Genomic DNA, 10,874 nt, shown 5'->3' on the forward strand with positions numbered 1-10,874 from the left:
AAACACCCTGCAATTAAGACTTTATCTGTATTAGTTGTAACTGTAACAAGTAAAGAAGGCTAAGTTCGGGTGTAACCAAACATTACATACTTAAATGAGAGCGTTGGAGACAAAATAAGGAAAATCACCATGTATGAAAATGAACCTAGGGTAACCCTGGAATGTGTTTGTATAACATGGGTATCAAACGAAAGGTATTAAAAAATATTTTAAAAGGGAGTGAGCCATAGGTCTATAGGAGAACGCCTTTACGAGAAATCGCCATAAAGGTGAACCAGGGGTGACTCTAGGATGTGTTTATACGATATGGGTATCAAATTAAATTTATTAATGAGGGTTTTAAAAGGGAGTGGCCCTTAGTTTAATATGTGACGGCGTTTTCGAGATATCGACCGAAATGTGGACCAGGGTGACCCAGAACATAATCTGTCGGGTACCGCTAATTTATTTATATATGTAATACCACGAACAATAGCCTTTTTTTTGTACACGCGTATACGTTTACGTTTGCGCGTAAAAAAATGCTTATCCTCGCTTAGATAATGCTTATGAAACCCATCATCCGGCCGTGGTTAAATAACCAGCTACAGAACAGGGTGTCGTAATTTTTAGTGAAGGATTAATAAAAATCGTCAAAGGTTTTGCACGCAAAGGCAGTAAAGTTTATGTTGAAGGTCATTGAGAACTAGAAAATGGATTGACCAAAACGGTATTGAAAGATACTATGAATAAAAGTCGTTTTCTGGCAGCTAGATTCACGACTATTAATTTACCGGCTTTGTTGAACAAAAAATATGTGAGTAAAATGATTTTGTTTGTTTTTTTAGGGTAATATAAATTTTTGGAAAATGAATTACTTAATTATATTTAATCAGATATTAATGGCAACAAATCTGCCTACATCAGCACTTTTTAATGAAACTAAAAATTTCAGTGCAATCGTATTTTTGTTTAATGAAATTTTACATTTTCAGTTTTTTAATTTAAAATTTTTTATTACAAAATAAAAGCGAATTCAAATGTAATGAATCATAAAAATTAATAAATATGAATAATTACAAAATAGATTGTGGAGTTTTCCAAACATATTACAAAAATTAATGCGTGTGCGTGATTTTGTATAGAGAGGGAGGGGAATAGAAATAAAAACAAGTAAGGAAGGTTAAGTTCGGGTGTAACCGAACATTACATACTCAGTTGAGAGCTATGGTGACAACATAAGGGAAAATAACCATGTAGGAAAATGAACCGAGGGAAACCCTGGAATGTGTTTGTATGACATGTGTATCAAATGAAAGGCATTAAAGAGTATTTTATGAGGGAGTGCGCCATAGTTCTATAGGTGGACGCCATTTAGGGATATAGCCATAAAGGTGGGTCAGGGTTGACCCTAGAATGCGTTTGTACGATATGGGTATCAAATGAAAGGTATTAATGAGTATTTTAAAAGCGCGTGGACCTAAGTTCTATAGATGGACGCCTTTTCGAGATATCGCCGTAAAGATGGACCAGGGGTGACTCTAGAATGCGTTTGCACAATATGGGCATCAAACGAAAGGTGTTAATGAGTATTTTAAAAGGGAGTGGGCCTTAGTTCTATAGGTGGACGCCGTTTCGAGATATTGTCATAAAGGTGGACCAGGGGTGACTCTAGAATGCGTTTGTACGATATGGGTATCAAATGAAAGGTGTTAATGAGTATTTTAAAAGGGAGTAATCCTTAGTTCCATAGGTGGACGCCGTTTCGAGATATCGCCATAAAGGTGGACCAGGGGTGACCCTAGAATTTGTTTGTACAATATGGGCATCAAACGAGTGGTGTTAATGAGTATTTTAAAAGGGAGTGGGCCTTAGTTCTATAGGTGGTCGCCTTTTCGAAATATCGCCATAAATGTGGACCAGGGGTGACTCTAGAATGCGTTTGTACGATATGGATATCAAATTAAAGGTATTAATGAGTATTTTAAAAGGGAGTAATCCTTAGTTCCATAGGTGGACGCCGTTTCGAGTAATCGCCATAAAGGTGGACCAGGGGTGACCCTAGAATTTGTTTGTACAATATGGGTATCAAAAGAAAGTTGTTAATGAGTATTTTAAAAGGGTGTGGGGCTTAGTTATATAGGTGGACACCTTTTCGGAATATCGCCACAAAGGTGGACCAGGGGTGACTCTAGAATGTGTTTGTACGATATTGGTATCAAATTAAAGGTATTAATGAGGGTTTTAAAAGGGAGTGGTGGTTGTTGTATAGGTGGTCGCATTTTCGAGATATCGCCATAAAGGTGGACCAGGGGTGACCCTAGAATTTGTTTGTACAATATGGGCATCAAAAGAAAGGTGATAATGAGTATTTTAAAAGGGAGTATTCCTTAGTTCCATAGGTGGACGCCATTTCGAGATATCGCCATAAAGGTGGATCAGGGGTGACCCTAGAATTTGTTTGTACAATATGGGTATCAAAAGAAAGGTGTTAATGAGTATTTTAAAATGGTGTGGGGCTTAGTTCTATAGGTGGACGCCTTTTCGAGATATCGCCATAAAGGTGGACCAGGGGTGACTCTAGAATGAGTTTGTACGATATGGGTATCAAATTAAAGGTATTAATGAGAGTTTTAAAAGGGAGTGGTGGTAGTTGTATATGTGAAGGCGTTTTCCAGATATCGACCAAAATGTGGACTAGGGTGACCCAGAACATTATCGGTTGGATACCGCTAATTTATTTATATATGTAATACCTGGCAAGATTTTAAGGGTGTTTTATTTCGCCCTGCAGAACTTTTTCATTTTCTTCTACTTAATATGGTAGGTGTCACAACAATTTTATAAAGTTTTTTCTAAAGTTATATTTCGCGTCAATAAAACAATCCAATTACCTTACCATGTTTCATCCCTTTTTTCGTATTTGGTATAGAATTATGGCATTTTTTTCATTTTTCGCAATTTTCGATATCGAAAAAGTGGGCGTGGTCATAGTCGGATTTCGTTCATTTTTCATACCAAGGTAAAGTGGGTTCAGATAAGTACGTGAACTGAGTTTAGTAAAGATATATCGATTTTTGCTCAAGTTATCGTGTTAAAGGCCATGCGGAAGGACAGACGGACGACTGTGTATAAAAACTGGGCGTGGCATCAACCGATTTCGCCCATTTTCAAAGAAAACAGTTATCGCCATAAAATCTATGCCCCTACCAAATTTCAAAAGGATTGGTTAATTTTTGTTCGATTTATGGCATTAAAAGTATCCTAGACAAATTAAATGAAAAAGGGCGGAGCCACGCCCATTTTTAAATTTTCTTTTATTTTTGTATTTGGTTGCACCATATCATTACTGGAGTTGAATCTTGACATAATTTACTTATATACTGTAAAGATATTAAATTTTTTGTTAAAATTTTACTTTGAAAAAATTTTTTTTTTAAAAGTGGGCGTGGTCCTTCTCCGATTTTGCAAATTTTTATTAAGCGTACATGCAGTAATAAGAGTAACGTTCCTGCCAAATTTCATCATGATATCTTCAACGACTGCCAAATTACAGCTTGCAAAAGTTTTAAATTACCTTCTTTAAAAAGTGGGCGGTGCCACGCCCATTGTCCAAAATTTTACTAATTTTGTATTTTGCGTCATAAGTTCAACTCATCTACCAAGTTTCGTCGCTTTATCGGTCTTTTGTAATGAATTATCGCACTTTTTCGGTTTTTCGAAATTTTCGATATCGAAAAAGTGGGCGTGGTTATAGTCCGATATCGTTCATTTTAAATAGCGATCTGAGATGAGTGCTCAGGAACCTACGTACCAAATTTCATCAAGATACCTCAAAATTTACTCAAGTTATCGTGTTAACGGACGGACGGACGGACGGACGGACGGACTTGGCTCAATCAAATTTTTTTTCGATCCTGATTATTTTGATATATGGAAGTCTATATCTATATCGATTCCTTTATATATGTACAACCAACCGTTATCCAATCAAACTTAATATACTCTGTGAGCTCTGCTCAACTGAGTATAATTAGAACAGGAATAGGAATAAGGATAGGATAAGAAACAGAGGCAGTGGAAAAGACGGAGAGAAAAATTGGTGGGAGGATGAAAATTGGGGAGATGAAGAGGAAGAAGAACAATAGAGTAAGTGGAAGGAATAAAAAGGGAAGGAGAGAGGTTGGTATGGTTATAGGTGTAGAGAGAGGGATAAGGATAGAAATGTGTATTTCTGTTAATGTGATGCGTGCATAAAAGTTAGAATAGCACGCCGTTTTGCTTCACCCTCGCTGCTAGACCAATTTGGTGTTTTAGGCCCCTCTTCATCCTCGCCGCCAATATCATCATCAGTTATGTCGGTTATGTCAATGTTATCGTCTTTTTGCTGTATGACAATGTTGTGTAGAATTGCACATACTAATATCCACCTACAAGCAAATTTAACCGACTCATCATTTCGTATCGTAACTCTGAGCTCTTTTAAACTGTTAAAGCGCTCTTTCAGTATACCATAACAATGCTCAATTCTTATTCGATATTGGCTAAATTGGCGGTTATACTGTTTTCACACAGACGGCTTATTGAATAATAAAGGCAGTTTTCTACATTAAGACGCTTATTGAGCTCAATCTTCCCTACAAAATTCGAATCTATTATTATTTCATTAGTAGCTAATCGAATGCCTAATGAAGTCAAAAGCACAATGCAACTCTGTTGGCAGCGTTCCGCTTCCGTTTCCGCTTCTTAGTTTTCAAAGCAAATGTCATTGTCTGCATGGCGGAACGATACAAGGTGGCCGCATCGAACAGCTGATTATAACCTTTTTTATTTGATTTGATACATCAACTACCGGCGCAGTATGATTTTGACATTTGTCCATCGAATTTACAAGTACATGGAATTTTTTTTGTTTGTAAGTATGTCACCATGATCCCACCTTGTATCGTTCCGCCATGATTGTCTGTCTCATCCTTCATACTAATCGAGCAGTTACTTCTGTGTGAAAGCAAAAAATTTACGATTTCATTAGAAGGTGAAATGAGATCATTAAGTTTCTGTGTGAAAACAGTATTAAATGCATTTCGCTGATGCGAAGTCATTTCTGTAGGGGTGGATCTGAAGGGGGTTATAACAGTACTTGTTAATTTATAAGCACTGTCGCCTGGCAGACATTGTGCACCTGTAAACAAGCTTGAAGCTTGGGTCACTAAACTACAATTGTTGTATATTCTGGCATCGTGAACGCTTCCAGGGAAGCCGAGCACCAAATGACGGATTCGTAGCTTATAGTCGCACACAGCCTGCGCTTTCAACGAATACACATGCTTCCTAGAAAAGTAAGCTTCCGGATCGTCAAGCGGTTTCTCGGCTAACTTTATTTCAGTGCCATCAACATAGCCAATACAGTGGGGCAACTCGTCAAAAGTTTCAGCTACTAAACTTTGACGCTCAACACTGTCTGGCCAGTACACAAACTGCTGTCTCAGCTTTAAAATGGCTTGAAATATTCTGTTCTTCATGTTCTGTATAAAGATTTGGTATTAGTTATTATTTTTCAAAAAAAAATTTTAAGTTCTACCTGTGTTGCTCCGCCATCGCTAACGCCAAACAAACTCGCAATTATGTTTATCGTGGCACTCTCTCCACTTGAGCCCAGGCGATATAAAACAACTAAAAGTTGCGTTTCTAGCGAGAACTGCTTGCAAGAGCGCGGACCGTTGAATATTTCGTCGTCCTTGATCAAGTCATACAACACTTGGAACGTTGAGCGGCTAACTCGAGCAATTGTCCGAAACCTTCTTTCATCTAAGCCAGGCCATACGTCTAGCAAAAACTGGTGAGATTTAGGGACGGAATGGTGAACATAGTCACACCCATACCTTACTCAGTGAACGCAACCATAGCAAACGTGAAATCCTCCCAAATTTCGTCCTCTTTCCTTTTTTTATTCTCTGCAATGAAAATGGTTATTACACAAGCCATCTGGCCAAAAGCACAAATATTGCCGTCATTTTCATCAGAAATCTCCAACATCAGCAAGTCATTTACAATAATATCTTTGTAAAGACGTTTTAGTTTTAATTTTTCACTTAATCTTGGCATTTTTTAATTAATAATAATAATGACAATTTTTTTTTACAGTAAAACAGCTGATCGACAATTCAGTTTATCAAGAGTATTACTAGGTGCGTTCATATAACAGCTTGTGTAAATGGATATAATTTTACATCTTATAAGTGTATATGCTTTCATGAGTCCCCTATTGTTTTTTTTTTTTTTTTTTATTATCCTTTTCAAGATGAAAGAACTAAAAGTCTATTTGAATTCGTTTGAGACTAAAGTCAAAAAACCAAGTTAGTTTGTTGATAAAACAAAAGTTCTATAAAAATGCGGAAGCAGCGTTAGTAGCTCGAAGCGACTTAACTAGTAATTTAAAGTAAAGTTTTCAAAAAATGTTAGTTGAGAAAAGGCTAAAAGATAAATTTATTGATTTTATTTGTGTCTTTGTTTATTACCAAGGAACAAGGACTGCTTAAGACTTTTGCAAAGATATCAAAAAAATCAGAGGATGCAACCAACTAGAAGCCCAGCTCTATGTTCATGATATATTCTTTTCCTTCATTAATTGGCATTATAGCCTAGATCTTCCAGCAGCTGGCTCTTTAAGAGTACAAGAAGGAGCAAGCTACAAGAGCTCGGAAAATTATTTGATTAATCGACTAACCGGTTAACCGATTATGCGGTAAGAAATCCTAAGCATGCTTGGGAATCGGTTAACGGTATTCGAATAGTCGACTACTTGAGTGTTATAGCAAATCGAATTTCTGAAACCGACTTGTCTTTGAAATTCCTGTAACAAATTTGAAAACTTTAAAATACGCAGAAAAAGTTTAATTTTAAAGGCTCGTTTTGGCGCTTACGTTGCGTCAATAGCTGAAACAGAAAGTTACGATATGTGGCGGTGTTTTTTACAGCAATTTATCCATATTATCTATTGGTTGCTTAATTGGTGCGACAACCTTCTCAAATTCATTTCGTATCAATGCACACCTTCTGAATTAATCAATAAAACAAATATTGGAAGAAAATAGACAAATGATCCGTATTCCTGTCCCTTGAATTTTGTAGTTGCGACATGAGGTGCTGTGTTTCAACCCTAACAATTTTGAAAATATTAGATTAAAATACACTCGTGAAGTTCGGAAGGCGCCTATGAACTGACGTGGATAGCGGTGTCGTTAAGACTCTTGCTTCCACTTCACAAGCCATTTCACATGCTTCCGAAAAATTTTTCCAATAAGTCCTCGAGGGAAATGGGATTATAAAGTTTGCGTCATTATTGACCGTGCCCGAATGTAGACTTTTTCTAGATGCCGTTTCTTTCATAAAGAGATTGGTCGGTGTCAAATTATATTTCATGTTTAAAGCCTCTAAAGGTCATCATCCAATCACTGCTATGATGGCACTAAACGCAAATCTTCGTATTTTTACCAACAGGTTCGTTATGGAGTTCACTTCACGTACATATATAATAGGGCTGATCGATTTAAAAATCGCTCCTTGCTCTGTGAAAATCGTATTCTAGGGATCAAAATAAGAAACTTTGCCGAAGGAACCATACCTCTAAAACGAATTCTGATGTCCCCCCTTTGGTTCGAACTTTTGGGTAGGGGCAATTTCAATTCTACCTGCTGTGTCTTGTGGTGGCTTAAAAAAAAACAACACAAGCAATTTTACGATCTGCAATTGTGTCACAGTGATGCCTTCATTATTTAAAACCGTTGAATAAAAAACCCACACAACTATGTTTACGACATGCAAATGCATCACAGTGATCCTTGGTTTTAAAAGGGGGTTGTAAAAACGCTAATTTCTAATAATTTTTTTATTTCTTTTCTATTACTAAGTTAAATTCATTTTTTCATTTACATATGTTCTGACTAAATAAATTTCTAAAGAGAAAAATAAACTCCAAAAAGAAAAAGCATAGGCATTTCAAAGTGGGATTTTTCAAAATTTGCCCCTACGACCCAAAGGGGGGGGGGGGGACATCAGAATTCGTTTTAGAGGTATGGTTCCAGCGGCAAAGTTTCTTATTTTGATCCCTAGAATATGATTTTCACATAGCAATGGGCGATTTTTTTGCCTCCCCACAAATGGACCCGGCCTAATATATAAGAAGCCTGAGTTCGGAGCCCTCTTTTTGCACTCCTAGCTACGGCTACGATGAGGGTCAGCATTTCAATTCTCAGATCTGCAGACTATACAGGACTGCAATATTTTTCAACCATTTAGTAGCAGTATTATTAAGAGGGGAGTAAGAGATATAAGTTTGATAAAACCCGAAACGACCTGCTGGGCTAAGTTCGGATGTAACCGAACATTACATACTCAGCTGTCAAATTACAGCTTGCAAAACTTTTAAATTACCTTCCTTTAAAAGTGGGCGGTGCCACGCCCATTGTCCAAAATTTTACAAATTTTATATTCTGCGTCATAAGTTCAAAGCACCTACCAAGTTTCATCGCTTTATCCGGTAATGAATTATCGCACTTTTTCGGTTTTTCGAAATTTTCGATATCGTAAAAGTTGGCGTGGTTATAGACCGATTTCGTTCATTTTAAATAGCGGTCTGAGATGAGTGCCCAGGAACATACATACCAAATTTCATTAAGATACCTCAAAATTTACTCAAATTATCGTGTTTACGGAGAGACGGACGGACGGACATGGCTAAATGAATTTCTTTTTTCGTCCAGATCATTTTGATATATAGAAGTCTATATCTATGTCGATTAGTTTATGCCGTTACGGGGTACCGTTATGCGAACAAAATTAATATACTCTGTGAGCTCTGCTCAGATAAGTATAAAAATCTAACTACATACGATTAAACAAAAATTAACGGTTAATCGATTAGTCGCCAGCTTACGACTACTCGAGTTTGGCTAACCGAATAACAGTTGGTACTCCACTTCTGTCGTAATCAAAAAAATCGGTTAATCGATTAACCGATTAGCACAAGCTCTACAAGCTACCCTTGGACTGCAAGCTCGACCTGAGTTTGAGGATTATAAAAAAAGAAAAGGTGAGTGGGATTCTTAGAGAAGTATTTCGATAGGCTCAGGAATGTAGAATGATGTTGAAGGTTGTGAATGATGGTTCCAATTCTAAGACCATCATTTTTCTGCATATCTTAAACGAAGATATTTACATAATAAAATTAAAAAAATTTTAACAAAAAAAAAAACACTTAAAGTAAAAGCTATGCTATAAGAGACGAATGGAAGCTTCAGTGTAATTAGAGATATACGCCGCCGATAAACGCCGCCGCCGCCGCCGATTTTGGTCGTTTTTCGCACGCCGCCGCCGAATGTCAAAAATATTTTATACTCGTTTAAGACTGTTTAGGCCATTTACTGTTCATGTCGAAAATTGGTCTGATATGGTCGAAAGTGGCATCAACCTATGCGCATCACTGCCAGTTATAAGAAACTAATTGCGAAATTTAACTCTTTCTAACATCCTTCGCCGAATGGTCACTCCCTAACGTTTCAACGGGTTTCTCTGGTGAAGCTCGGCAGCATAGCGCGACAAAAGCATCCGTTGGAAAGTCTTCGCAGCTACACCTAGACCGTCTAGGGAAGTAACGTCGACGAAGGTATGAGTTCGAAGTCGCAGTCCTATAGCTTCTGTGCTGGCATATGGTGTGAGGATCAGGAGGCGTGGTAGCGACTGTTGGTCGGGATTGCTACTTTTCGCACATCGGGAATTGTAGCTCCTAGCAGCCGAGCGCCCTGTCCCACGAGAGTCATGAGTATTAATAGCAACCGTAAGTCGCCTTTGTGCGTGACCTCCAAGGAGCCACAAATGATTTAAAGTAATTGTGTTCGCGACGATTATTAGGAGTTAACCCCAGGTGACCATTTTATGTATCTCTATTTCTTTTCACCAGACGTAGCAGTTCCAATTCCAAAGACCGGGGTTAGGTTCGAAGCCTTTCTGGAGTAAGCGAACGGGGGACAATCCCTCCACAAGGAGCTACTCCTGAAAATTTTTGAACGGTCTGCGAGATCTTGAAGCAAAAACCCCGGATCTTTCCGAAATGGCGAACACGTTGATTTCATTAAATACATACAAACAAAACCTCTCCTAAATATTATTTTTTTAAATAAAAAAAATCAAGCTTTTTAATGTAAGAAAGTGATCGGCGTAAACCTCTAAGTGAAATACAACACAATCTGAGGTTTAAAAAAAATTTCAGAAACTCAGATCAAATGAAAAATGCAATAGCTCATAATTTTATTGGTTCTTTCTTCGAACAAAAATTACTGGAACAAATACTTGGGCCTTAAGCAAATTCATGTATAATTAAGCGTCATTTTGAAATGAAAAATTGGATAAGCTCACTAAAAAGGGACCGAAAACATTACCATGTAGTCTAGATATGATCGTTAAGTAATGCCGAAACATTCCCGAAGCTTTTAAAAAATGACTACTCATAATTTCGATATTCCTATCCCGAAATGATTACCGTAAGTATCACGAAAACGATCGGAAAATAGTCTTGAATAACCTGCATATTTCGAGAGATCACTTCCTGATAGTAGGGGTAGAAAAATGTAATATTGAAGAACCTCGGCTCGATGCCGACATCAAAGTAACATCCTGCGCTTCACTTTCACAGCGTCCAAATATAGGCGAGGATTTCAAGAACTTCTTTTGTATAAAGTCGGACACTATCTTCATAAAAAAAGTGGACATTTTTATATACTTTTTAAGGGCAAAGAAATTTCTATTCAAATACTTAAACCCGACAACAACTTATCACTTATTGATCTCTTCGAATACCAAAATAAATAAAAAAACATCGAAGGAGAACGATGTATTAT

The 10,874-nt window shown here is 37.3% G+C and overlaps 1 pseudogene; it reads right to left on the bottom strand.

Moving 5' to 3' along the window:
- Positions 1-4,216: 4,216 nt before the first annotated feature.
- LOC137241853 (uncharacterized) lies at positions 4,217-6,084 on the bottom strand (annotated as a pseudogene).
- Positions 6,085-10,874: the final 4,790 nt, after the last annotated feature.

The sequence above is a fragment of the Eurosta solidaginis genome, chromosome 2, assembly GCF_040869045.1.
Source record: "Eurosta solidaginis isolate ZX-2024a chromosome 2, ASM4086904v1, whole genome shotgun sequence".
In the NCBI taxonomy this organism is placed as follows: Eukaryota; Metazoa; Arthropoda; class Insecta; order Diptera; family Tephritidae; genus Eurosta; species Eurosta solidaginis.